Source organism: Bos indicus x Bos taurus, chromosome 2 (genome assembly GCF_003369695.1).
Source record: "Bos indicus x Bos taurus breed Angus x Brahman F1 hybrid chromosome 2, Bos_hybrid_MaternalHap_v2.0, whole genome shotgun sequence".
In the NCBI taxonomy this organism is placed as follows: Eukaryota; Metazoa; Chordata; class Mammalia; order Artiodactyla; family Bovidae; genus Bos; species Bos indicus x Bos taurus.
In genome coordinates this window covers 127831963-127855851 of record NC_040077.1, presented here as the reverse complement: position 1 = coordinate 127855851, position 23889 = coordinate 127831963, and the positions used below count along the sequence as shown (strand labels likewise).

Genomic DNA, 23889 nt, shown 5'->3' with positions numbered 1-23889 from the left:
GCCCACTTGCTGACCACAGCCTGGAGGCCTAGAAAGGCCCCAGGAAGGAAATAAGGAGAAACTTGAGGCCTGAAAGTGGGAGGAGGGGACGAGAGCAGAGAAATGCAATTGGAAGAAAGAAGCAATCTGTCTAGACTCTGAAAGCCCCTAGGATGGAAATGGTTGCTGGACTTTTAAGAAGAAGGATATTTAATACTCAAATTTTATCTTTTAGTGGTGCCTCCACCCACCATTACCACCAACCGTCCCACAAGATGGCCTTGTGGGATAAATTGTGAGGGTGTGAAGGGTAGGGCCTTGTTTCTGGCTGGGACTTGGGGGTATGCACAGCACAGGTGGGACACAAGAGATGTCTGGGGACTGAGAACTCAGTAAATGCAGCCCTGGGAGGCTGGTGAGTCAGGCTGGCTGTAACCTGCACATCTCCTGGGCTTCTTACAGGCAGTGCTGGAGGCTTGAGCCATGTGGTAGAGTGCAAACTTCAGAGCTAGATTATGTGAGTCAAACACTCACTACATCTGTCATAGACTCCTTGAGCCTTGATTTCATCTGTAAAATGGGAATAATAAAGACTAATTTTTTTAGTACCTAGTATGTGCTCGACACTGATATCAGTATACCTTATACGGATTACGCCTCTTAAAATTCTTACTGCAACCCTATGAAGTACCTTCTATTTTCAGATGAGGAAACTGAGGCATAGGACGTTTAAGTTTATACAATAAGTAGCAGAGTTGCAAAAACCCAGGAGGTCTCAAATGACACGGGTCACATCTACCTACTAAGGGAGTTGTGAGTGTTCAATGAATTTACACATATAAATCTCACAGACCAGTGCCTGGCACACAGTTGCTGCTGCTCAGTCTCTCAGTCGTGTCCAGCACTTGCGACCTCATGGACTGCAGCATGTCAGGCTTCACTGGCCTTCACTATCTCCTAGACTTTGCTCAAACTCATGTCCATAGAGTCGGTGATGCCATCCAGCCATCTCATCCTCTGTCGTCCCCTTCTACTGCCTTCTATCTTTCCCAGCTTCAGGGTCTTTTCCAATGAGTCAGCTGTTCACAACAGGTGGCCAAAGTATTGGAGTTTCAGCTTCAGCATCAGTCCTTGCAGTGAATATTCAGGGTGATTTCCTTTAGGATTGACTGGTTTGATCTCCTTGCAGTCTAAGGGACTCTCAGAGTCCTCTCCAACACCACAGTTTGAAGGTATCAGTTCTTTGGTGCTCAGCCTTTCTTATTGCCCAGCTCTCACATCCATACATGACTACTGGAAAAAACATAGCTTTGACTATACAGACCTTTGTAGGCAAAGTAATGTCTCTGCTTTTTAATATGCCATCTGGGTTTGTCATTGCTTTTCTTCCAAGGAGCAAGCATCTTTTAATTTCATGGCTGCAGTCACTGTCCACAGTGATTTTGGAGCCCAAGAAAATTAAGTCTGCCACTGTTTCCATTGTTTCCCCATCTATTAGCCATGAAGTGTTGAAACCACATGCTATGATCTTTGTTCTTTGAATGTTGAGTTTCAAACAAGTTTTTTCACTCTCCTCTTTTACCTTCATCAAGAGGCTCTTTAATTCCTCTTTGCTTTCTGCCGTTAAAGTGGTATCATCTGTATATCTGAGGTTATTGATATTTCTCTCTGCAGTCTTGATTCCAACTTGTGATTCAACCAGCCTGGCATTTCCCATGATGTAGTCTGCATAGAAATTAAATAAGCAGGGTGACAATATGCAGCCTTGATGTACTTCTTTCCCATTTTGGAACCAGTCTGTTGTTCCATGTTTGGTTCTAACTGTTGCTTCTTCACCTGCATACAGATTTCTCAGGAGGCAGGTAAGGTGGCCTGGTACTTCCAGCTCTTTAAGAATTTTCCACAGTTTGTTGGGATCCAAACAGTCAAAAGCTTTTGAGAAGTCAATGAAGCAGAAGTAGATGTTTTTCTGGAATTTTCTATCTTTTTCTATGATCCAACAGATATTGGCAATTTGATCTCTCATTCCTCTGCCTTTTCTAAATCCAGCTTGTACATCTGGAAGTTCTCTGTTCAGATACTATTGAAGTCTAGTTTGAAGGATTTTGAGCATTACTTTCCTAGCATGTGAAATGCGTGCAATTTTGTGGTAGTTTGAACATTACTTGGCATTGCCTTTCTCCCTCTTCCAACAACCTAAGAGATGACTCTACACATGGACACCACCAGATGGTCAATACTGAAATCAGACGGATTATGTCCTTTGAGCCAAAGACGGAGAAGCTCTATACAGTCAGCAAAGACAAGACGGGGAATGGACTGGCACATAGTAAGTGCTATGCACCATAAGTACTGGTACATAATAAATTAAATATGAGCTTTTAAATATGCTGGCAACCCACTCTAGTATTCTTGCCTGGAGAATCCCATGGACGCAGGAGCCCGGTGGGCTACAGTCCATGGGGTCACTAAGAGTCAAACACGACTGAGCGATTTCACTTTCACTTTCATGCATTGGGGAAGGAAATGGCAACCCATTCCAGTATTCTTGCCTGAAGAATCCCAGGGACAGAGGAGCCTGGTGGGCAACCCCTGCCATCTATGAGGTTGCACAGAGTCGGACACGACTGAAGCGACTTAGCAGCAGCAGCAGCTTGGTCATAGCTTTTCTTCCAAGGAGCAAGTGTCTTTTAATTTCATGGCTGCAGTCACCATCTCCAGTGATTTTGGAGCCCCCAAAAATAAAATCTCTCACTGTTTCCTGACCTATTTGCCATGAAGTGATGGGACTGCATGCCATGATCTTAGTTTTTTGAATGTTGAGTTTTAAGCCAGCTTTTTCACTCTCCTCTTTCACTTTCATCAAGAGGCTCTTAAGTTCTTCTTCACTTTCTGCCATAAGGGTGATGTCATCTGCATATCTGACATTATTGATATTTCTCCTGGTAATCTTGAGTCCAGCTTGTGTTTTATCTAGCCTGGCATTTTGCATGATGTACTCTGCATAGATGTTAAATAAGCAGAGTGACAATATGCAGCTTTGTTGTACTCCTTTCCCAATTTGGAACCAGTCTATTGTTCCATGTCCAGTTCTAACTGTTGCTTCTTGACCTGCATACAGATTTCTCAGGAGGCAGGTAAGGTGGTCTATTATTCCCAACTCTTTGAGAATTTTCCCCATTTTGTTGGATCCGCACAAAATGGATCACAAATGACTGGCTTTGGCATAGTTAATAAAGCAGAAGTAGATATTTTTCTGGAACTCTTGCTTTTTCGATGATCCAGCGGATGTTGGCAATTTGATCTCTGGTTCCTCTGCCTTTTATAAATCCAGCTTGAACATCTGGAAGTTCACGGTTCACACACTGTTGAAGCCTGGCTTGGAGAATTTTGAGCATTACTTTGCTAGTGTGTGAGACGAGTACAATTGTGCGGTAGTTTGAACATTCTTTGGCATTCCCTTTCTTTGGGATTGGAATGAAAACTGATCTTTTCCAGTCCTGTGGCCACTGCTGGGTTTTCCAAATTGCTGGCGTATTTCCCAAATATGCTGGCATATTGAGTGCAACACTTTCACAGCATCATCTTTTAGGATTTTAAATAGGTCAACTGGAATTCCATCACCTCCACTAGCTTTGTTCGTAGTGATGCTTCTTAAGGCCCACTTAACTTCTCATTCCAGGATGTCTGGGTCTAGGTGAGTGATCACACCATCGTGATTGTGTCATGAAGATCTTTTTTGTGTAGTTCTTCTATGTATTCTTGCCACCTCTTCTTGATACCTTCTGCTTCTGTTAGGTCCATACCATTTCTGATCCTTTATTGTGCTCATCTTTGCATGAAATGTTACATTGGTATCTTTGATTTTCTTGAAGAGATCTCTAGTCTTTCCCATTCTATTGCTTTCCTCTATTTCTTTGCATTTATTACTTATTACTGAGGAAGGCTTTCTTATCTCTCTGTGCTAATCTTTGTGTTTTTTTTTTTAATTTTATTTTTAAACTTTACACTATGGTACTGGTTCTGCCATATATCGAAATGAATCCGCCACAGGCATACATGTGTTCCCCATCCTGAACCCTCCTCCTTCCCCATACCATCCTTCCGGGTCGTCCCAGTGCACCAGCCCCAAGCATCCAGTATCGTGCATTGAATCTGGACTGCTGACTCGTTTCATATATGATATTAAACATATTTCAATGCCATTCTCCCAAATCATCCCACCCTCTCCCTCTCCCACAGAGTCCAAAAGACTGTTCTATACATCAGTGTCTCTTTTGCTGTCTCGTATACAGGGTTATCATTACCATCTTTCTAAATTCCATATATATATACATGTATTGGTGTTTTTCTTTCTGGCTTACTTCACTCTGTATAATAGGCTCCAGTTTCATCCACCTCATTAGAATTGATTCATATGTATTCTTTTTAATGGCTGAGTAATACTCCATTGTGTATATGTACCACAGTTTTCTTATCCATTCATCTGCTGATGGACATCTAGGTTGCTCCCATGTCCTGGCTATTATAAACAGTAACGTGATGAACATTGGGGTACACGTGTCTCTTTCAATTCTGGTTTCCTCAGTGTGTATGCCCAGCAGTGGGATTGCTGGATCATAAGGCAGTTCTATTTCCAGTTTTTTAAGGAATCTCCACACTGTTCTCCATAGTGGCTGTACTAGTTTGCATTCCCACCAACAGTGTAAGAGGGTTCCCTTTTCTCCACACTCTCTCCAGCATTTATTACTTGTAGACTTTTGGATCGCAGCCATTCTGACTGGCGTGAAATGGTACCTCATAGTGGTTTTGATTTGCATTTCTCTGATAATGAGTGATGTTGAGCATCTTTTCATGTATTTGTTAGCCATCTGTATGTCTTCTTTGGAGAAATGTCTATTTAGTTCTTTGGTCCATTTTTTGATTGGGTCATTTATTTTTCTGGAATTGAGCTGTAGGAGTTGCTTGTATATTTTTGAGATTAGTTGTTTGTCAGTTGCTTCATTTGCTATTATTTTCTCCCATTCTGAAGGCTGTCTTTTCACCTTGCTTATAGTTTCCTTTGTTGTGCAAAAGCTTTTAAGTTTAATTAGGTCCCATTTGTTTATTTTTGCTTTTATTTCCGATATTCTGGGAGGTGGGTCATAGAGGATCCTGCTGTGATGTATGTCGGAGAGTGTTTTGCCTATGTTCTCCTCTAGGAGTTTTATAGTTTCTGGTCTTACGTTTAGATCTTTAATCCATTTTGAGTTTATTTTTGTGTATGGTGTTAGAAAGTGCTCTAGTTTCATTCTTTTACAAGTGGTTGACCAGTTTTCCCAGCACCACTTGTTAAAGAGATTGTCTTTAATCCATTGTATATTCTTGCCTCCTTTGTCAAAGATAAGGTGTCCATATGTGTGTGGATTAATCTCTGGGCTTTCTATTTTGTTCCATTGATCTATATTTCTGTCTTTGTGCCAGTACCATACTGTCTTGATGACTGTGGCTTTGTAGTAGAGCCTGAAGTCAGGCAGGTTGATTCCTCCAGTTCCATTCTTCTTTCTCAAGATAGCTTTGGCTATTCGAGGTTTTTTTGTATTTCCACACAAATTGTGAAATTATTTGTTCTAGCTCTGTGAAGAATACCGTTGGTAGCTTGATAGGGATTGCATTGAATCTATAAATTGCTTTGGGTAGTATACTCATTTTCACTATATTGAATCTTCCAATTCATGAACATGGTATATTTCTCCATCTATTAGTGTCCTCTTTGATTTCTTTCACCAGTGTTTTATAGTTTTCTATATATAGGTCTTTAGTTGTGCTAATCTTTGGAACTCTGCATTCAGTTGAGTATATCTTTCCTTTTCATTGCCTTTAGCTTCTCTTCTTTTCTCAGCTATTTGTAAGGCCTCCTCAGACAAGTATCTTGCCTCTTTGCATTTCTTTTTCTTGGGGATGGTCTTGATCACTGCCTCCTGTATAATGTCACGAACCATTTAGGTATGACCTAAATCAAATACCTTATGATTATACAGTGGAGGTGATAAATAGATTCAAGGGATTAGATCTGGTAGACAGTGCCTGAAGAACTATGGATGGAGGTGCATAACATTGTACGGGAGGCAGTGACCAAAACCATCCCCAAGAAAAAGAAACACAAGAAGGCAAAGTGGTTGTCTGAACAGGCCTTACAAATAGCTGAGAAACGAAGAGAAGTGAATGGCAAAGGAGAAAGGGAAAGATATACCCAACTGAATGCAGAGTTCCAGAGAACAACAAGGAGAGATAAGAAAGCCTTCTTAAGTGAACCTTGCAAAGAAATAGAGGAAAGCAATAGAGTGGGAAAGACTAGAGATCTTCAAGAAAATTGGAGATACCAAGGGAACGTTTCATGCAAAGATGGGCTCGATAAAGGACAGAAACAACAAGGACCTAACAGAAGCAGACGAAATTATGAAGAGGTGGCAAGAATGCCCAGAAGAACTATACAAAAAAGGTCTTAATGACCCAGATAACCACAATGGTGTGGTCATTCACCTAGAACCAGATATCCTGGAGTGTAAAGTCAAGTGGACCTTAGGAAACATTAGAACAAAGTTAGTGGAGCTATTTAAAATCCTCAAAGATGATGCTGTTGAAGTGCTGCACTCAACTTGCCAGCAAATTTGGAAAACAGCAGTGGCCACAGGACTGGAAAAGGTCAGTTTTCATTCCAACCCCAAAGAAAAGCAATGCTAAAGAAAGTTGCTAAGACACTACCGTACAATTGCTCCCGTCTCCTATACTAGCAAGGTGATGCTCCAAATCCTTCAAGTTAAGCTTCAATAGCATGTGAACTGAGAACTTCCAGATGTGCAAGCTGGATTTAGAAAAGGCAGAGGAACCAGAGATCAAAGTACCAGCATCTGTTGGATCATAGAAAAAGCAAGGGAATTCCAGAGAAACATCTACTTTTGCTTTGTTGACTACTCAAATGCCTTTGATTGTTGGATCACAACAAACTGTGGAAAATTCTTAGAGAAATGGGAATACCAGACCACCCTGCCTGCCTCCTGAGAAACCTGTATGCAGGTCAAGAAGCAACAGTTCAAACCAGACATGGAACAACAGACTGGTTCAAAACTGGGAAAGGAGTATGTCAAGGCTGCATATTGTCACCTTGCTTATTTAACTTCTATGCAGAGTACATCATGTGAAATCCTGAGCTGGATGAATTGCAAGCTGGAATCAAGACTGCAGAGGAAATATCAATAACTTCAGATATGCAGATGGTACCACTCTAATGGCAGAAAGTGAAGAAGAATTAAAAAGCCTCTTGATGAGGGTGAAAGAGGAGAGTGAAAAAGCTGGCTCAAAACTCAACATTTAAAAAACGAACGTCATGGCATCTGGTCCAATCACTTTATGGCTAATAGACGGGAAAAAATGGAAACTGACAGATTTTTTTTCTTTGGCTCCCAAATCACTGTGGACGGTGACTGTCACCATGAAATTAAAGGGCGCTTGCTCCTTGGAAGGAAAGCTGTGAGCAACCTAGACAGCATATTAAAAAGCAGAGACGTCACTTTGCTGACAAAGGTCCATCTAGCCAAAGCTATGGTTTTTCCAATAGTCATGTACGCATATGAGAGTTGAACTGTAAAGAAGGCTGAGTGCTTAAGAATTGATACTTTCAAATTGTGGTCTGGAGAAGACTCTTGAGAATCCGATGAACAGCAAGGAGATCCAACAAGTCAATCCTAAAGGAAATCAACCCGGAATATTAATTGGAAGGACTGATGCTGAAGCTGAAGCTTCAGTACTTTGGCCACCTGATGTGAAAAGCCAACTCACTGGAAAAGACCCTGATACCAGCAGGTATTGAGGGCAAGAGGATAGGGGGTGACAGAGAATGAGGTGGTTGAATGGCATCACTGACTTAATGGACATGAGTTTGGGCAAACTCTGGGAGATAGTGAAGGACAGAGAAACCTGGCATGCTGCAGTCCATGGTGTCACAAAGACTTGGCCGTGACTTAGTGACTGAACAGCAAGTCTGATTGGTCAAGCTATGTCTTGTGCTCATTCGTGGGCCAATAACAGCACCAGAACAGTGCCAAGAGCTGCTAGTATTAGCCCTCACTGGCTCCACCCCCAGAGCTGAAACTGGAGCAAACATTCCCAGAATAGGGGGTGCTGGCCAGAGGAGGACTCTGTTGGGAAGGTATAAGGAGGGGTATGGAAGCAACTTTAAAGAACCGGTGACCCTTGTTAGCTGGAGGACAGGGGGAGCCCTGGGTTACACAATACTGTGTGCTCATCCAGTGTCCAGTGGTGTTGGATCCAGAGGAAGAAGAGGTTTATTTGGATTGAGGGTGGAGGTATGTTTTTGGAGGATCCCTGGAGGCTTTGCCTCTGAATTCTGAAATATGAGAAAGATTTCCTCAGCCGGGAATGTCTGGAAAGAGAGTCGGAGGGTATAGCATGAGCAAAGACCTGTCGATTTCGGGGAAGTTGGGACCCTGGGCAGAGTAGCCTGGGGGGAGGGAGGTGGAATGTGAGATGGGGCCTTCAGGGCACAGGGCTCCTCTCCACCCCCATCTCACCTCTGGGCTGAGAGGACCAGAATAACAGATAACATTACCAAGTGCTTGCTGTGCATGTGTACTTTCTGGGCAATTAATCCTCACCACAGCTCTACGGAGAAGTACTGCTGCTGTCCCATTTTACAGCTGGGGAAAGTGAGACACAGATTAAGTAATTTGCCTAAGATCACACAACTGGCCAGGGCAGACCCGAGCTACAAATCCAAGCAGTCTGACCTCAAAGCCTGTGCTTTCAACATGCCCTTTCCTTCCTTGCTTGGCCCCATCCCAGTAGGGGGTGAGCAGCACAGGGCAGGGAGAGAGAAGTTCCACCAGGCCTGGGCGTCGTTTTGTGAGTCACTGCAGCTGGTGGTTGCCGCAGCAGGGGCACCTGCATCTGGCAGACAAAGGCTCAGGAAGGTTTTGTCTCCAGTGGGCAGGGAGCCGGGCCCCCTCCTGCGGCGTGGGAGACAGGGAGAAGGTGGGAGAGCCGACGTGGAAGGAGCTCCAGGGCCAGGAGATCTTCCTTCCTAGTACTTGAGTTCTTTGAGTCTCCGTTCTCTCCTTTGAAATAATAATAATTCTCATTATTCCAAATATCATGCTATTAGGAGGAGGCAAATGGAACTCGGTAAAGAATACAAAGATGCTTTTTACCATGTCATTCAAAGGTTATTTGTTTTTCTTGCTAAAGCAGAAATCCTGGGTTGGAAATGTTAGCAGAGATTGCCTTTGCAGCTTCATTCTTTGTTCTGCTATTCTTTTTTTTTTTTAATCCTCTGTACAATGAACATATTTTACTTTTTAATGGACTCTCCCCCACAAAGAAGAACATTAAAATTCATTATTAAAGTTCTTCCACAGGATATATCTACATAAACCTGTGCAGATGTGTGTAGAATGGCTTCGGAAGGCAACCCAGGAAAATGACTATGTGCAGCCTGGGGGAGGGGAAATGACAGCCTGGGGTGGGGGTGGGGGACTGCCCTTGAGCTGTAGGCTCTCTGGGACTGCTTGAATTATTATTTATTTATTTTAGCATTTGCTTGCATCACCTCTCAAAAACTTTTCTTTTTTTTTTCCTGGTCAAGAGGAAGAATCACACCCAATTCCCAAATCCTCACTGGGTCCCCTGGTGACCATACTTGGGATCCATCTCTGAGCTCCCCCTCCCCTTCTCTGTTCTGGCTTTTTAAGAGATGCCTTAGGGACGGACCCCGGTGGGACTGGAAGACTGACTTGCCTTGTCTCCCAGCCAAGCGGCTGATTGCAATGAAGTGGGTGCCAGACATCTTGGAGGTGGGGCAGGGGCTGGGGAGTTCTTCCCCCACTCAGCGTGGACCTACTCACTGCATCCTCCACACCAAGGCCACATTTCTTTTCTTTTTAATTAATACAATTAATTAACCTTTAACTGCGACGAGTCTTTATTGCTGTGCATGCTCAGGCTTTCTCTAGCTGCAGAGAGTGCGGGCTACTATTCATGGTGGTACGAGGGCTTCTTATTGTGGAGGCTTCTCGTTGTGGAGCACGGCTCTAGACCCTCGGGTTTCAGTAGTTGCAGCCCAATGGGCTTAGTTGCCCCACTGCATATGGGATCTTCCCAGATCAGGAGTTGAACCCGTGTGCCCTTCATTAGCAGGTGGATTCTTAACCACTGGACCACCAGGGGAATCCTGGCCACGTTTCTTAGGGCAGTATAAGGCCCTCCCTGCCCGGCCTTTCCTCTGTCCAGTTTCACCCTCTCCACCCTCTCATCTCACATTGATGGCCAGGTGCCAAAAGAGCCTATCTTCTCTCACCCCAGGTCCACGCACAAGCTGTTCCCTCAACCTGAACAGTCCTTCTGCCCCGCTGCACAGTTAATACCAACTGATTATGCAAACCTCGTCTTACGTGGACCCTCCTCCAGGAAGCTCTCCTTGATCCATCCTGTTAAGGGCCCTCCTCTGGACCACCCTGGGATTCCCTAGTGCAGAATTCTAGCTGCGCCACTTTTGGCCTGGCTGTGTAACTCTGGGCTAATGACCTAACCTGTCTGTGCCTCAGTTTCCTCATGTATAAAAGAGCACTTAGCTCAGACTTGTTGTAAAGATGATATGACTCAATGCAGATAAAATGTTCAAAATTGTGCCTGGTACATAGTAAACTCTGGATGACTCTCGTTCTTATCACATGATATTTGGAATGGCCTGTTTATCTGTCTCCCCCGCTAGACTGTTAAGAGCTTCCTGAACCCTGTGGCTGGGTCATGTCCTGATGGTCACTCAGGGTCTGGTACATATTAAGACAATCTTGAAAAATTCCTGTTAAATAAGTGAAATAATCTGTTCATATTAATAAACATTTCTTGGGCACTTGCAAAGCATGTACAATATGTAACACTCCTTATTAGACACTGGACTACTAGGTATCTTCTAAGCGATATTTCATTTAATCCTTATTACAAGGGTTTGAGTTAGGTACTTGCAGCATTCCCATTTCACAGATGGGTAAACTTTCATTTTTTCATCATAGCGCATCACCTCCTGACATTTATTTGTCTGTGAGAGAGCCTGCCTCCCCTCGCAGTTCTGTAAGCGTAGGGACTATTTTGTGTTACACTTTGCAGTGTTCACAGGGCCTAGGACAATGTCTTGCACAGAGCAAGTGGTCCTTTTTTATCTGTGTTAAACACCATTGCCTCTTGAGAAAACTCTGATGACTGTCTTCCACCCCAGACTAAGTTAGATGCCCTCATCTGTGCTTTCATAGCACCTGGAAATTATGTGCACTTCCCCTAACCCATCAGGCTTTGCTGATATTTCTTCTTAAATCTGTGGTTTTCTTGGCCAATTGGCAGAATCTGGGAGGGCAGGACCTGTGGTTAATAATAATAATAAACAATGAACATTTGTTGAGTATTTGGCGTGGGACAGCTCTTTCCATGAGGTATCGATCCCTGTCAGTAGTATCTGTCCTCCTCAGTAGGAGCCTATGAGGTAGCATGTTGTCTCCATTTTACAGAGGAGGAAAACTGAGGCTCCTGGAGGTCGAGAGACTTGCTGCAGGTAAAGTGAGTAGCAAGTCAGGTGCTAGCAGTGCCGGGCCCAGGCAACTGAATTTAGCATTGGGATCCTTAACCACTACACCTATTGCCTCTTTAGAAAAGACAACAGCTATTTATGCCACGAACTGAGTGGGGAGCACTTGAGAAATGTCTTCTGAATGCCTCTGACAAGCAGGAAACGAAAAGGTGTTCCCTGTTCCGGATTTCTGGTCCACCGGAGACAATAGGGGGCAGGGTGCCGAACCAGTCTGCGCAAAGGGAGGGACCACGTGGGACTTTTTGGAAAGGGCGAAAGAGTGCCTCTTCCTTCTCACTCCCCAGCGCAGGTCCCAGAGGCTCAGAATCCCTGGAAAGACCAGTGCTTAAGCCGATACCACTGTTGTTTCCTGGCTGGCCCAGCCCCTATGGCCAGACTTGGGGGTGGCCCCAGAGATGATGATCTGGGAGGCTGGAATGTCTTCCTGGCTATTAGGAAAAAGGAAACCAACCAACACATTAAAAAGTCCTTCAAAAGAGAAATATCATAGAAAGAGTTCCATTGGTTCAGCCATTCCAAGAGAGAGGAAAAAACCCCCTGGATTGCAGTTAGGGATCTAGCGTTTCCTGCCTCTGGGCCCCTATGATGTTTATTTTAATTTAAAGTAATTTCAAACCAACAGAAAAGTTGCAAGAATAATATGAAAGCTCATATTATTGATAAGCTTATTTATATGAGATATACAAATATATGTTACTTATATATGAGAAATATGTAAATCTTTGTCACCTAGATTCCACAAACTTTTTACATTATGCCACTTTTATGTTCTCTCTTCATAGATAGATAGATGATAGATATTAGATATAGGTCGATAAATAGATGGATATTAGATATAGATAGATGATAGAAGTTAGATAGAGATATGGATATACATCTAATTCTAGGGTATGTACTATGGTTTCTGAACCATTTGAGAGTAGACTGCAGACATCACACTCCATATCCCTTAATACTTTAGTACATATTTCCAAAAAAGAAGGATATTCTCTTCCATAACCACAGTACGACCGTGAAATTCAGGAAACTTGGCATTGACGTGATTCTGTGATTACTGTGCATACCGCCATCCTGTCCGATGACGCAGTGACTCTCGGTATGGTATTTCCTTCTCTAGTACGAGCTCCGGGGCGAGGTTATGTGCTGCGTTTGGCTGCTGCATCTTTTTACTCCCCTCTAACCTGGAAAAGCCCCCTGCCTTTCTTTGCATTTGTGACATTGAGATCTTGAAGACGACCCAGCGTTTTACAAAATGTTGCTCGTTCGGGGTGTGTCTGATGTCTCCTCATGATTAGATTTGGGTCATACACTCTCGGTTGGAATCTTACAGACGTGATGCTGTGCGCTTCTTCAGACATCACTTCAAGAACCCCCCAATGTCTGTCTGCTTGGAGAGGGTGCTCTTTTTATTTTTCTTAACTTGTTATTTTATACTGGAGTATAGCTGATTAACCGGAGAGGGCAATGGCACCCCACTCCAGTACTCTTGCCTGGAAAATCCCATGGGCGGAGGAGCCTGGTGGGCTGCCGTCTATGGGGTTGCACAGAGTCAGACACGACTGAAGCAACTTAGTAGTAGTAGTATAGCTGATTAACAGTGTTGTGGTAGTTTCGGGTGGAGGGAAGAGATTCAGCCATATATATACATGTATCCATTCTCCCCCAAACTCCTCTCCCACCCCGTCTGCCCCATAATATGGAGCAGAGTTCCCTGTGCTATGCAATAGGTCCTCATTGGTTATCCATTTTAAATAAAACAGTGTGTACGTGTCAATGAAGAGTGTGCTCATTTTGATCTCCGGGTTAAGGGGTGGTCTGGTTTCTCCACTGTATAAGTTGCAATCTCCCCTCCCTTTCTGGCGGGGTGGGGGATAGCAATCTGTTAGGGGGCACTTGAAGGTCAGGTAAATATCCTGTTCCTGCTGATTCTTGCAGTGTTTATTTCCGATCAGCAGGAAGAGGTGCCCAGTCCCCTTTTACCTTCTTTGTCCCAGTCAGCCCCCACACCGTGAAACTGGGATGAGGCCTCTCCTAGCATACTTCATCAGCGTTCTGTGGGGCTTGGACATGTTTACCCCACCTGACCCTGTTATTTGAATCCAGGGACTCTGGTCCCTGCCTTAACAGGGTGGACTCAGCAGCTGAAGGGTATGGGCAGGTTCTGGGCAAGAAAGGACTCCTTTTAGAGTTTCACTTGAAAACAAAGAGGCAAACCAAGTTGGGGGAAAAAACAAGAGTTGGGCTCAGCCTTCAGAACCATGGCCATGTCTGAGATCAGCTCAGGAGGAATGGCTGTTGTCCTTCTGTTAGGGATTGTCCCCTGTGTGTATACAAATACTGGCAGTTCTGGTCCAAATACAGACAGCCCAATAGGAAGCACAGTGCTATTTGAGGAGATGAGTGGCTGTTTGATATGGGAAACAAACAGATCAACCAGCCAAGCCTCCAAGTATCACTAAGCCACCGACCATGGAGGGAGGAGGACTGAGCGTGTGGGATGCAGCTGGGAAAACATGGCCCCGCGGCTTGCAGGTCTCCTCTGGATGCTGAGACTTGGCACGGCTCAGAGCTGGGGGCCGTGTTTATTCTTTTGAAGCGTGAAGGGTACTTCTCAGCTTTGAAAAAATACAGTTGCCGGCTTGCGTTTCAAATAGTTCAACGCCTCCTCTGCTACCCAGCTGTGATCTAAAAAACTGGGATTGTTCAGGCCTCAGAGTATCAAATAAATGAACTGTGACTGCCCAAGGATGAGAAAGAAGTGTCCTTATTCAAATCAACCTTTGTGGCTGGAAAAGATTGTCGATTTTTGGTCTGATGTTGCAGGGAAGCTGCTGGGGGCTGGAGACCACCCCCTGCGTTCTCCTGTGGCAGCAGGTGGCTGTCTCTGCACCTTTAGACCATAGGAAATGGACACCTCATCTGAGTCGAGGCCACCACCTCTAGCGGTGAGAGCTACTTCTCTGTGCTGAAGGTCATAGCCATGGTCTTAGGTCAAGAGGCAAAGGGCGGAATAGGCGTCTGGGGGAAGACGGTTGAACGCAGGGTACTGCCCACATGATGGCTGTGGGTGATGGGAGGGGGTGGTGCAGTCTGGAGTCAGAATCGATTTGGGTTCAAATCCCACCTCTGTCCCTTGCTTACCAGCTATTTGACTCGGGCAACTGATTGAAGGTCTCTAAGCCTCAATTTCTTCCTCTGCAAAATGGGGTTCAATAATAACAGTGGACTTGGGTTGTAGGTATTGTATGAGACTATGTATACAGTGTACCCAATAATAAGAAGAGTGCTGATGGCGGTGGTCATTATTATTATTTCTGAACCTCCAGGCTATGTTTGGCTTGGCTAGGAGGCTGGAGCTGGGGTGGAGGTAGGAGTGGGGATGTGGGCCGAGGGAGCAGGTGCGTGGCCCTGAATTGAGGCCACCAGGCACAGAATGCCATCATCCTGATGGCCAACTCCACTAGCTCCTACCCTCATTAGCAGCCTCATTCTCAGCAACCTTGAACACCATTTTAAGGGACTGTGTATTATTGCATTGTGTAGATGAACTATGGGGGGTTTTTGAACTATGTTTTATTTGAGGAATTTTTAACAGCTGCAGAATATTCCAGTGATTGGTTGGATCATGTTTTGACAGGGAAACAAAATGGTGTATTAGAATACAAACAGGGTCTGGAAATACAGATCTTCAACTGTTTAGTCAACATTTTTGAAGCATCAACTTTGGGCCAGGCCCTGTGCTGAACACTGGTCATATAAAGGTTAAGAAAACTGACAGGGACCTGCCCTCAAGATGAGTAGGGTCTAAAGGGGCTGACAAGCATACAAGCGGACCTGAGCTTAAACCCTGGCTGTGTGATCTTAGTCTCGTGTCTTCCCTGAGCCACAGTTTCCTCAGATACAGAGGCTCAATGTAGAGTGTTATAGCCACAGTTTTTGGCCAACAAACATTAGTTCTCTTTTATATATATGCATATATATATGTGTGTGTGTGTGTGGTTTTATATATATACACATGTATATATATGCATTAGTGGTTTTATATATATGCATATATATATAAACATGTATACATATATATCTGTATTATATATACATATATAGTATAAGTGAAGTCGCTCAGTCGTGTCCGACTCTTTGCGACCCCATGGATAGTAGCCAACCAGGCTCCTCCGTCCACGGGATTTTCCAGGCAAGAATACTGGAGTGGGTTGCCATTTCCTTTTCCAGGGGATCTTCCCGACCCAGGGTTCAAACCCTGGGTCTCCCACATTGTAGGCAGATGCTTTACTGTCTGAGCCACCATTAAGATGGGTACATATATAGTATATACATATCTAATTATAAAATATATTATACATAATTATTAATATATAATCTTTTTTTGCCCTTATGGGTAACCTGGCCATGGATAGCTTCTTAAAATAGCTTTTTCTTTTGGAGATGGACTATTTATCATAAGCTGATTTTTGCTATCTAGCTAAAGAAGGTGTTTTTTCTTTCTTTCTTTCTTTCTTTGTGTTTTTAGGCTGTGCTGGAGGCTTGTGGAATCTTACTTCCCGGACCAGGGATTGAACCAGGCCCTGGCAGTGAAAGCACCAAGTCCTAACCACTGAACCACCAGGGAATCCCCTAAAGAAGTTTTTCTAAATCCTCTGCTAGTCTCCAGTGTTCACCAGGCAGGAAATGGGCAGGAGCCACCGAACTGGCAGGAGGCCTCAGCAAGTAAGACCTTTTGTTCTCATCTGCCTATTTTGTGTTCCTCCAACACACCAAGGAAATTCTTGCCTCAGTGCCTTTGCGCCGGCTGTTCTCTCTGCCTAAAGCACTAGATACTGCCTAGATATCACCTTCACTTTCTTCAGGTCTTTACCTAAATGTCATCTTATCAGAGAGGCTGTTCTTAACCACTGCCCCTCAACTCCTCTCTTCATCTCCTTTCTCCTATTTCTTCTTCTTCATAACTCTTATTACCTCCTAGTATAGGTATATTGGCTTAGGTATTGGCTTATTATCTTTCTTCCTAAATGGAATGGAATGTTTGTGAAAACCAGGATGTTGTCTGACCTGGGCCTGGAACAATGCCTGGCATATAGGAGGCCCTCAGTAAAAATTTGTGGCATAAGTAAATAAAGAGATCACATGGGACTACTCATAATACATACAGTATATACTAGTGTCTGGAAACAGTAAAAAGCTGTTCAAATGAAAGGGAGAATGAAAATAATTGGAAACTGAATATCGTGCCTTATTTGGGTGATAGGCCATTGAAGATCTTGGCTGGGGTGTATGTGAGTGGGGTTTGGGGTTGGAGAGGCAGTATTTCTTCCTGGCCAAGCTGCAGTGAGAAGCTGATGGCCTCTATGGGGATCCAATCCAATTAAGGCCCTGGCTCCAAGTCAGCTCGGATTCCCTTGCTGGCTGCAGCAGCTTCCAAGTGACAAAATGAAACCTGTAACTTTCCCGAGATGAGACAGTCTCCAGGTGAGCAGGGCAGAGAGGGGCTGAGCATAGGGTTTCTGCTCCCAAGGGAGCAAATCTGCATTGCATGCACAGGGTTCTAATATTCTGTGTATGTGTGTGTGTGTCTCTGTGTGTGTGTCTGTATGTCTGTGTCTGTGTGTGTGTCTGTCTCTGTGTGTGTGTGTGTCTATATGTCTGTGTCTGTGTGTGTATCTGTCTAGGTGTGGCTCGTGTGTGTGTGTGTGTGTGTCTCTGTGTGTGTGTGTCTATATGTCTGTGTCTGTGTGTGTGTCTATCTATGTGTGTGTGTGTGTGTGTGTCTGTCTCTGTGTGTCTCATGTGTGTGTGTGTGTGTGTGTGTCTGTCTCTGAGTGTGTGTGTGTGTCTCTGTGTCTGTGTGTGTGTCTATATGTCTGTGTCTGTGTGTGTGTCTGTCTATGTGTTTGTGTGTCTGTATGTCTGTGCCTGTGTGTGTATCTGTCTATGTGTGTCTCGTGTGTCTATATGTCTGTCTGTGTGTGTGTCTGTCTCTGTGTCTGTGTGTGTGTCTGTGTGTGTGTCTATATATCTGTGTCTGTGAGTGTGTCTGTCTCTGTGTGTCTCGTGTGTGTGTGTGTGTTCCAGGCAAAGTGGCTATTTACCATCCTCCAAACCCAGTGCTCACAGAGAAGCAGCTGGATGCGGTGGAAAGACGTCAGATGCAAAGCGAGGGGACACAAGTTCTGAGATCCGCTCCCACACAGCTGTGTGACAGGGCGAGAAACCAAGAAGGCAGGGAGGCTGAGACCTGCCCCGACTCACATAGCTCCCTACTACAGAGCTGGAAAGGTGGCTGTCCACAGGTTTAGGCTTCATTGCGCTCAGAATGCTCTTTCAACTTTGTTTTTCTTTTTTCAAAACATTTTTTTGGAGAGGTAATACATAGCTCAAGGACAAAATTTTAAATTTATGTAAAAAGAATCCATATTGTAGAAAACAAATGTACACCTCTCTCCCCAGTGACCTGGTTCTTCTTTCTGGGGGTAAACACGTGTCCAGTTTCTTGTGTATCCTTCCAGAGAGAAATGCACTTGTGACATAGAGTTATGAAAAGATTATTATGGTGTGTGAATGTGATACGCAGGCATGCAGAAATGATGCACAGGCATTACATTAAAATTTAGACTAATATAGAGAAATCTAATATCACAGGTAGAGATTATACTTCTTTATGTATCCAAGCATTTTCAAGGTTTTTTGGTGAACATATTATATGTGTGTGTGTGTGCTCAATTGCTCAGTTATGTCTGACTCTTTGGACCCCCTGGATTGTAGCCCGCCAGGCTCCTCTGTCCATGGGATTTTGCAGGCAAGAATATTGTGGAGTGGGTTCCCATTTCCTATTCTAGACTATCTTCCCAACCTAGGGATCAAACCACGTCTCTTGCATCTCCTGCCTGGGCAGGCAGATTCTTTACCGCTTTACCACCTGGGAAGCCTGGTGCATGTATATGTGTCTCAGTCAGTTCAGTCGCTCAGTCGTGTCCAGCTCTTTGCCATCCATGGACTGCAGCACAGCAGGCCTCCCTGTCCATCACCAACTCCCAGAGCTTGCTCAAACTCATGTCCATCAAGTTGGGGATGCCAGGTGATGCCATCCAATCATCTCATCCTCTGTCATCCCCTTCTTATTCTGCCTTCAGTCTTTCCCAGCCTCATGGTCTGGGTCTTTTTCAATGAGTTGGTTCCTTGCATCAAGTGGCACTGGAGTTTCAGCTTCATCATCAGTCCTTCCAATGTATATATGAATATACATATTCTAAGAATATATTCTAAGCATATATATATGCTAAGTTGCTTCAGTCGTGTCTGACTCTGTGACCCTATGTACTGCAGCCCACCAGGTTCCTCAGTCCTTGGGATTCTCCAGGCAAGAATACTGGAATGGATTGCCACGCCCTCCTCCAGCGAATCTTGCTGGCCCAGGGATTGAACCTGGGTTTCTTTTTCCTGCGTTGCAGACAGATTCTTTACTGCTGAGACACCAGGGAAGCCCAATTTTCCTTATAATGTGCCTTATATATAAATAACATATATCTGCCATATATATGTATGTTTCTCAAAAATAATTTTGATAGCACTTCACATATTATTGAGGGATTTCCTGTTCCCAGATATTTTTACGTTTTTGGTTGCAGGAATAACTGAGATGTTTACTTCTATTATAATTTCAAACTGGCAGGGTTTTGAATATAGGAAGGCACTGGTTTCTAAAAAAAATATTAACTTTATATCTTATCATTTCCATGAGATTGCTCTTACTATTTTGTTGTTGTTTCGGTCATGCCATGTGGCATGCGGGATCTTAGTCCCCAGACCAGGGATTGAACCCATGCCCCCTGCAATGGAAGCATGGCGTCTTAGCCACTGGACTGCCAGGGAAATCCCAAGATTGCTTGTTGCTGCTTACGGATTTCCAGTTGTTTTTCTTTGGAACTAATGTAGCAGACAGTCAGCCCAGTAGATCCTGCTCCCATGGATGCTTTGTTAATAAACTCTTTTTGATGTGACTGATGACCTATCACGTCTGTGTAAACTTCCCCTTCTTTCCCTGACTCAACATAAGCCTCTGTTATAGACATTATACCCACACTTGACAGAAGAAATTGTGGCTTGGCAAGGTGAAATGATTTGCCTTAGCTGGTGAGTGGCAGACCTGGCATTTCAACTGAGGTCTGTTATGCAAAATCTTTTGATCTTAGCATGGCAAAATGAAGGAGAGAAGAGGTTAGAGAGGGGTTTGTGCAAAAGCAGCAGAAGACGACATTTTTTGAATGCCTAAGCCGTGCCAAAAACTTTATATACTATCGTTTTGAATGTTCATAAGATCTCTTGGAGGCCAGCATTATGAGCAGATGGTTGGCCAGGGCCTGGGCTCAAGGACAAAGAGATCTGGGTTTGATTATTAGCTTGGCTGCTTTCCAGCTGTGTGACCCTAGGCACATTGCTTAGCTTTTCTGAGCCTCAGTTTCTCTGCTGTATCCTTGTTACAAACAGTACCTGAATGGTCCTCCTCTCAAAGGTCTGTGTCCTGGAGCTTGTGGCCGAGAATACCTCAGTCCTTGGACCCACACACTGGAACTTTGTTTCTAGAGCCTAGAAAAGCGGAATTGACACGTGTCTCCAGCTCCTATGTTTGTTGAATGACTTTGCTTCCTCCAGGGGAGCCCATATCTACAGGGAGGTGGGAAGTTGGTGCTTCTGTGGACACAGCATTCAGGTTAAACTTTAGCCAAAATTATGGCTAAGTCACAATTAGCAGGATTTTATAGGACCTAATTCATATTGTGGGGACACATCTGAAGTTCAAAGATGCATTGGGATTTTCCATAACTGAGTTGACTGACATCACTAGAGATTAGTTTGTTGTTGTTTAATCGCTCAGTTGTGTCCGACTGCTTTCGACCCCATAGACTGTAGCCCACCAGGCTCCTCTGTCCATGGGATTTCCCAGGCAAGAATACTGGAGTTGCCATTACCTACACAGGGGATCTTCCAGACTCAGGGACCAAACTCATGGTTCCTGACACGTCTCTGGCATTGCAGGTTGATTCTTTACTGCTGAGCCACTGGGGAAGCCCCCAGAGACTAATTAAGCACCTGTTACAGGTGGAATGAGAAAAACAACGATGTGAAACTCAGGGGATGGAGGTTAAAAGGCAATGGTTGAATTTTATTTATTCTTTCACTGAATCTCATCAAACTTGGGGCTTCTCAGGTGGTGCTAGTGGTAAAGAACCTGCCTGCCAATGCAGGAGACATAAGTCTCAGGTTCAATACCTGGGTCGGGAAGATCCCCTGGAGGAGGGCGTCAAGATTATTATTATTTTATTATGTCCCAAGCACTGAGCTAGGTATAAGAAAGCATAAAGAAGAATTATAGGTATACATGATTTTGTTGTACATCATTGTATTGTACTTTGTAGATATTGCATTTTCTTACAAATTAGAGGCTTTTGGCAACCTGGCATTGAGCAAGTCTATTGGCACTATTTCTCCAACACTGTTAATTTATTTAATATACTTATTTTTAAAATGTATTTAAAATCTTTAATGTATCAAGTACTCTGCTAAATCATTTGCATGCATTATCTCACTTAATCCTCACAACTACCCTGTGATATTAGTATTCTTATCACCCTTATCTTATACATAAAGAAACTGAGGCTTACAGACTAATTTGCTATTTTTCCCATTGTCAATTTAGTTAGCAAAGAATAAATATTTGAAACCCAGGTCTAGTGTACCAACAGCATTATTTTTATTTACTTAGTTACTTTATTTATTTATTTACTTTTGCTTGTTATTTTTGGCTATGCCATGGGATCTTAGTTCCCCAACCAGGGATCAAACCTGTGCCCTCAGCAGTGAAAGTGTGGCATCCTTCTGCCAGGGAGTTTCCTAACAGCATTATTTCTTTTTTGAATTTTTAATTTTTTTAAAACCTTTAATTTTGTATTGGGTTATAGCCAATTAGCAATGCCATGATGGTTTCAGGTGAACAGCAAAGGGACTCAGCCATGCATACACTTGTGACCATTCTTCCCCAACCTAGACAGCATATTCAAAAGCAGAGACATTACTTTGCCAACAAAGGTCCATCTAGTCAAGGCTATGGTTTTTCCAGTAGTCATGTATGGATGTGAGAGTTGGACTTTAAAGAAAGCTGAGTGCTGAAGAATTGATGCTTTTGAACTGTGGTTTTGGAGAAGACCCTTGAGAGTCCCTTGGACTGCAAGGAGATCCAACCAGTCCATCCTAAAGGAAATCAGTTCTGGGTGTTCATTGGAAGGACTGATGTTGAAGCTGAAACTCCAATACTTTGGTCACCTAATGCGAAGAGCTGACTCATTTGAAAAGACCCTGATGCTGGGAAAGATTGAAGGCGGGAGGAGAAGGGGACGATAGAGGATGAGAGGGTTCGATGGCATCACAGACTCAATGGACATAGGTTTGGGTGGACTCCGGGAGTTGCTGATGGACAGGAAAGCGTGGCATGCTGTGGTTCATGGGGTTGCAAAGAGTCGGACACGACTGAGCGACTGAACTGAACTGAACTGATTCTCCCCCAAACTCCCCTCCCATCCAGTCTGCCACATAACATTGAGCAGGGTTCCACGTGCTATATAGTAGAACAGCATTATTTTAAAATTAAAGTATGTATATTATTTTTTTCAGGATAATGCTACTGCACACTTAATAGACTACGTACAGTGCAAACATAATTTTTATACGTACTGGGAAACCAAAAAGTTTGTGTGACTTGCTTTATTAAGATACTGGCTTTATGAGTTAGAGGTAGCTGCGGAGGAAATTGAAAGCTTAGGCTTTGCTGTGATTACTCCAGTATTACCACAGTGGGCAGGGAGACCAGGTCTACATGCTGAAGAAGCCTGACTCTATGGCACAACAGACCCTTTGGGCCTATCCTGCTCAATTCTCCCTGGACGACAAATACTCTCAAGATGAAATCACCATCAAGAAATGCTTCAAGGTACTCATGACCCAGCAACCTCGGCCTGTCCTCTGAGGATCTCTTAAAATCTCATATCCCTTATGCCGCCTGCTAGCCCCAGAAGACTTTCTGAAACCATGCTCTTCAATCTGTGAGCCTTGAAGTCTTGCTACAGCTCTTGCTTCTTGAATCTGGTCTCATCCTTGCCTTTGATCATGCTTGTTGTGAGGCAATTATGGTAGCATCCTCTTTAAAGGGAAGATGTTTGAATCATCTTTTCATACTTTGAATCACTGCCAGGTTATTAAAATGATTTGAAAGAGAAAAAAGAAACCGATACTGGCTTTATTACGGTGGCCTGGAACTGAACTCACATCTCTAAGGCCTGCCTCTCATGTTTCTTAGCACTTAGTATATGCCAGGCTGTGTGTTAATAAGCTTTACATTTATTTACCTGTTTAATCTCCATAACAACTCTATAAGATAGGTATTGTAATTATCATCATTTTGTAAGAGGAAATTGGTATAGAGGGGACTACTTGCTCAAAATTGCAGAGCTAGGAAATAAGATATTTTGCTCAACTAAAGATGGATATAAGGTTCCTTTTACTCCTAGAATCTCACAGTATACCAAAGAAGAAGACATTGATATGAATAGTAATAATAGCTAACATTTATCAAATGTTTATAATTAAATGCTTTACATGGATTATCTCATTTAATCCTCAAAGTGACTTTATTAGTTAGGTTCTATTCTAGTCTCTTGTGATGAGGAGGCTTGCTTGAGTTAAGTAACTTGTCCAGATGGAGTTCAAAATCAGGCAGTTTGCTAGAGAAGCTCACTTTAGTACATGCAATACCACCTAACCTCCTTGATGGGTGATGTAGAATCCAGACCAACACATTGGTTCAAGGCAGCTCCTTGGAGCAGGGGAATATTTGAGCTGGGCCTTAAGGATAGGTAGGCACTTACCCATACCCACTAAGTATACAATGTGGTGAAAAGACAATTGTGGGTTGAAGTCTCAGCTCTGCCACCTTTCCAACTGAATGACTTGTGTTTCATCTCCTCTATTCCCTAGTTTCCTTAATTTTAAGTGTGGACAATGAAAATTATTCATCTGAAACACCATGAGGAATAAAGTTTTTTTATTTTTTTGAGTGCAGGCTCAGTAGTCGTGGCATGCACAGGCTTATTTGCCCCAGGTTATGTGGGATCTTCCAGATGTACAAGCTGGGAATAGAAAAGGAAGAGGAACCAGAGATCAAATTGCCAGACTCTTTTGGAGCATAGAAAAAGCAAAGGGAGTTCCAGAAA

General features: G+C 43.6%; 1 pseudogene; it reads left to right on the top strand.

The window, feature by feature from the left end:
• The first annotated feature begins 14594 nt into the window (after window positions 1-14594).
• Window positions 14595-22646, top strand: LOC113900473 (annotated as a pseudogene).
• Window positions 22647-23889: the final 1243 nt, after the last annotated feature.